General features: G+C 44.2%; 1 pseudogene; it reads left to right on the forward strand.

Annotated features, from left to right (window-relative positions):
• Nucleotides 1-2,613: 2,613 nt before the first annotated feature.
• LOC129667645 (ras-related protein Rab-11A-like) lies at nt 2,614-3,328 on the forward strand (annotated as a pseudogene).
• The last annotated feature ends 2,384 nt before the right edge of the window (nt 3,329-5,712 follow it).

The following is a 5,712-nucleotide window of genomic DNA, read 5'->3' on the forward strand; positions in this document are numbered from 1 at the left end:
ATGGGGTGGTGAGTGAGGAAGAGGACAACCATCCAGCCATCCAGATCAGTGGAATCAACCCTAGCGATCAATGATCGATGGGGCGACAGGTGTCACATCCAGATCACCTTCACATCCTGTTCCCTCGGGCATTTGGAAAACAATGAGCTCATATCAGTTCCAACGCTAAGGCTGTCATCCGAGAGCACCAGAGCTATGCAAGAGCTTTCCTAGCTTTGTAGTCACCTGCTTACCTGACATCCTTACCAATAGATCATGCTTAGGGTACCACACGGAGTCACCCACACACAACTGTGGAGAGCTGAAAAGTTGCCAATCAAAAGTCAAAATTATCTTTGGCTATTTTTACTTCCACAATTGAGGAGCTCTAATCAGTCGGTCTGAAGATTCTTCAGCATGGGTTTGTCTTTCTCAGGGAGTTTCCTTTTTTTGCTTACCCTCACCTGTATGATGTTCTGTTTAGTAAATGCATTGGCTTATGACTTTCTTTTATTTTTTTATAATAGAAGTTCTTATAACTGTTCCCACAGCTGAATACATCATTCAGGACAAACTGCATCCATATTCCCAAGCCATTGCCGCTTGTATCTGGCTCAAAGTAAACTCTTTCGTTGCATTTGGCAAGTGGAGAAAGGGAAAAATGTGGTTGCAATTTGTTTCTATGTGAGACTCCCCCCCCCTCATTTTCTGTTAATATTTCATTACACTGCTTCAGTCTGGAAAACCTAAAATTTTAATTAAAGCAGACACACATCATAGCTCATGTACAAAATCACAAAACACGTAGTTGCTTATCATTTATTTCCCAGCCTTCTGATCACATGCCCAAGATGATCAGATGATCATCCTCTTCAAATACTATTTCCCTTCTCCCAGATTCATTAATGTAGAGATTTTGTGGTGTTACTGGTTTGATTACATTTTGAATAAGGGTGAAAGTAGTTAAGAAAAGGTAGTGTCTCCTCAGAGTCTATAATTCCTATGCTACACTGAAGCAAGCTGCACCCGAAAAGGAGAGTAACACACATGTGTTGCTCCCGAGTGAGTGTTCTACTGACCTGGTGTGTAGTGGCTTGGGTGCAAATGCATTTCCCTGCAGCATGGGCTCCATTGCAGATGGAGTGGAAATAGCATCACAAAGACACCTAAAGAAACTGCTGGACGTGGTGACACATACCTGTGATCCCAGCATTCAAGGAGGCAGAGGCAGTCGGATATCTGTGAGTTCAAGGCCAGCCTGGTCTACAAAGTGAGTCCAGGCCACACAGAGAAACCCTGTCTCGAAAAACCAAAAAAGAAAGAAAGAAACTAACACACACACACACACACACACACACACACACACACACACACCCATCTGGTTGTAATCTGTTTTCGTAGTGGTACACTTTCATAGCGGTACATTTTGGTAGTATCAAGCCTTTGTAATCTTTGGCATAGTGACTGCAATAGTTACCTCTTTAGGAGTTTCTAGTCATTTGGACTGTAACAAAAACGACACCCAGTTTTTGATGGAAGAAGCTGTTGGGCGGGTAACACTGCTTTAAATAAAAACCAGAGGTCTTGCTGAAGAACTTTCCTGGGAACCTTGCTCATCCTTTGTGTTCCTTGTCTGTTAGAGCCAGGTCTCCTCAGAAAGAAAGTTTGGTTCACTTAGCTGAGTGGAGAACCATGCTGAGCAGGGAGAACTGGAGAAGATCTCCAGGTTGACAGTCCTTCGAGCTCACCAAGTTAAGCAAACGAATTAGCCTATTTTCAGACCAATAGTGAGCATTTCTTCAGCAATAAGCTATACTGGACTCACTCTTACTGCTTCCAATTCTGGAGTGTCCCATGAGCATCCTAAAGTTCCTCCTCCATCAGCAACTTTCTCTGTGCCTCAGTGGATGATAAAATATCTTAGAATTATGTGTTTGGAAGGCTACGGTGCCCTTGAGCCTTTGAATCACTGAGGTTTTTTTTTTTTTTAAGTTCTAGTTAAATTCCAGATAAACATGTTAACCTAAGAGATTGATCTTAAATGTTTTAACACTCACACATCCGAAGCTTGGTCTCCAGAAGAGGGGCTGAGCTGGAGGAGGTAAATCGCTGGCTTGTGCCCCTGCAGAGTACATTGGGGTCCCAGCCTCTGCCCCTCAGGCTTCTCATGGGAGACTCCAGAATGCCACTGGATGCTCCTCCTCCCGGACACAGAAGAGGTTAATGTGTGATTACAGTTACTGTCAAGCACAGCTCATTTAGACCTAGCTTTTCTCAATAAAAGGGGATGCCTCTCTCCAGTGATTGAGGGGAAATGGGGCGCCTAAAATTCCGAGAACAAGTGATCCTATCTGTTAAGAAACCACACTCAACCATGTCATTCAGCAAAAGAACAAGAAGCATCTTGGATTTCAGGGGTGACATGAGGAAAAGTCTTGGCATGTCACTGTGACCCATGGTTTCTGCCCTAGAGAAAGTAACAGCAGAGACCCGATTTCCTTCTGCTTTAGTGCACAGCCAGGCAGAGCTCGCAGACACGTGGATGGGTGGGGCAGGCCTCCCGTCACAAGCTCCTCATCCGCCACCAACAGGGTCTGGCAGCAGAAGCCCCATGCCCGGGTTACCCCTGCGGCAATGACCTCGGGTCCTGCCTCCTTTGCCACTGCCGCTCCTTCCCCTCAGCTCCTGTTCCGTGCCATAGGCACCCACAGGCACGAATATGACTACCTCATTAAAGCTGTCCTTGTTGGAGTTTCTGGTATTGGAAAGAGTAACCTCCTGTCTCGATTTACTCGGAATGAGTTTAATCTAGAAAGCAAGAGTACCACCGGAGTAGAATTTGCTACAAGAAATATCCAGGTGGATGGGAAAACAATAAGGGCACGGATTCGGGACCTGGCAAGGCAGGAGCAGCACAGGCTATAATGTCTGTATGCTATTTTGGACCAGCAGGTGCCTTATTAGTTTAGCACATTGCTAAGCTTCTCATGTACGCAAATGCAGAGCGATGGCTAAAAGACCTGAGAAGATCATGCCGACAGTAACATTCTTAACGTGCTTGTGGGCAGTAAGAGTGACTTACGTCAGTCATATCAGGGCAGTTTCTGCAGATGAGGCGAGAGCTTTTGCGGAGAATGGTTTGCCATTCACTGAGACGTCTGCTCTACATGCTGCAAGCGTGGAAGCTGCTTTTCAGACAGTTCTAGTAGAGATACACCGCACTGTTTCTCAGAAGCAAATGTCAGACAGACGTGAAAATGACACGCCTCCAAGCAACCGTGGAGCTGCTATTCATGCGCCACTTACCCCTGAAAACAAGCCAAAGGGGCTTAGATGTGAGGACATCTAAGGCGTCTCTCTCCCCGCAGAAGGCTGTGTGTAGTCCGTTCCCCGGGTCTGAGATTTAAATACATTTGTACTCTTGTGGTCACTTTCAGTCTTGTATTACTTCCTCATACTTAAGAACCTTCCCACGTCTGAAGTCTTTTGAGTCTGTATTTATAAAGTCACCAGCTTGGCCCTGAATGACAGCAGTTCTTTTTCATGCTATGGTTTCTCTAGCCTTAGTTTAATACACCGAATATTTGAATCAAAAACAACAGCAACGACAAAAACAAGTCCAATTTGTGTTGCCCGTATATTCACTGGACTGTGCTCAGACTCCTGGTGGCCAGCCCCTTAGAGGAAACCAAGTCCTTCCCCACCTGCACCTCCACCGGAAGGCATTAGTTGTGGGGAGCTACCCTCAGCATCTCTAGCTGTGAACCTGCAAAAGTAGCTTCCTTGCCCTGTGGGAGCACAGATCATGGACTTTCACATGGTCTCTGGCTACAGCACTGACCGCGGACGTCCATATGGTCTCTGGCACATGCCATAGACCGCAGCACAGTCTCTGGTGACAGCACAGAACCTAGACAACAGCATGGCCCTCTGCCGCTGTATGGGCCGTGGACAGCATCATAGTCTTCGGCAGCAGCGCGGCCCCCGGCCATCAGTGTGGCTTCAGTCTGCTGCACAGACACAAGCATCTGCAAAGCCTTAGCTGGTAACACAGGCCATGGACATCAACAGGGATTTTCTTAGTTAGCAATTGATAGGAGAAGGCCCGGTCCACTGTGGGTGGTGCCACGCCTGGCTCGTGGTCCTGGGTTCTAAATGAAAGCAGGCTGAGCAAACTGTAGGGAGCCCCTCCATGGCCTCTACATCAGCTCCTTCCTACAGAATCCTGCCCTGTCTGAGTTCCTGTCCTGACTTCCTTCGGTGATAAACAACAATCTGGAAGTGTAAGCTGAAATAATCCCTTTCCTTCCCAACCTGCTTTTTGGTTATGGTGTTTTATCAGAGCAATAGAAACCCTAAGAGAAAGGAATTCAAGGTAGTAAAACCATTTGACCATAATCCTTTGAAAGTTCTGTATTTTTTTCCTTATTGTGACTAAATATACGTTCCAACTATCTGGAAGAAGGGAATGTCTCTTATACTGTAATCTTAAAATGGTCCATAAGCCCATTTTTATAATTTTTTTAAACAATTCTTTCTCTTGCTTAGTTGTGAGTTAAGGGAAACTATGGACTTCATATGGTGAGTTTAGGTATGACTCCAAATGGGCATGAACTCCTCAAGCAGAATTTATTTGTCAAGATGTTTAAAACATTAACCATGGGTGGCCAAGGGAACTTGGATAAATGCCACAAAAAGTTGTGAGACTTTGGTATGACTTTCCCTCTTCCTTTCTTCCTTCCTTTTTTCTTTCTTTCTACTTTCTTTCTCTTCCTTCCCTCTTTCCTGCCCTCCCAGCTTCCTTCCTTCCCTCTCTCTTTCCTCCATCTTCCCTCTCTCTTTCCGCTCTCTTTCTCCTTACTCTGTTCTTTCACTTTTACTTTCTGTTCTTTATTTCTCTTTCTGGAGCTGATACAGTATTTTTGAACTTAGTAGTCAAGGACAAAGAGCAGTCACATTTACTTTAAGTCATCAATTATTTGTTTACATATTTGCACATGTTTTGTGTTTTCACAAAAGAACTCTAAATTCACAATGTGGAGAAATAAAATTTAAAACCATTGTGCTACAGGAGAGCAAACATGTAGAAATTAAATCAGAATAGTTAATAATAGGGATTGGCTCATTCAAGAACACAGACAATATCACTCAAGTTTAAGTCTATGCTAAGCCTATCCTCCATTTCTTTTCTTTTTTTTTCCCTCACAAACATTGCAGCAAAATCCACAAAGCCATTTCTTCAACTCTACTAGGTGATGCTTAATTTTCCACATCATGGTACATGTTTCCCCAATGACTTGAAGACTGTGGAGAATTTTCTTGTGCCGCTCTGCTCAGCAATTCTCCTGCAGCGTGAGACAGTATCTCTGTGATGTTCCTGAACACTTTTCTTTTTCCTGGTTATGTTGTCATTTCCTTGGAGGAAATTCCTAAGTATAAACTGGCTGCATCATGCATGTTCTCTTATATGATGTGTGTGCTGTTGGGGTTCCATATGTATGGGTTTACCTTCTACAGAGTACGCACACATCTCTAATAAATTCATGCTGAACGTATGACAAAGGGAATAAATTATGGTGATGCATACATCTATATGTGGCTCTATAGATGTGCATACATATTACAGACATGCAATTTTAAGCATAGGTAAGATGTATCTGATTCTCTCTGTAGGACTCTATATTGAGAGTTTACTACTCTGACGTATACCTTGTTTCCAGGGCTTAAGACAAA

The sequence above is a fragment of the Psammomys obesus genome, unplaced genomic scaffold (assembly GCF_907164565.1).
Source record: "Psammomys obesus unplaced genomic scaffold, mPsaObe1.curated_primary_1811, whole genome shotgun sequence".
In the NCBI taxonomy this organism is placed as follows: domain Eukaryota; kingdom Metazoa; phylum Chordata; class Mammalia; order Rodentia; family Muridae; genus Psammomys; species Psammomys obesus.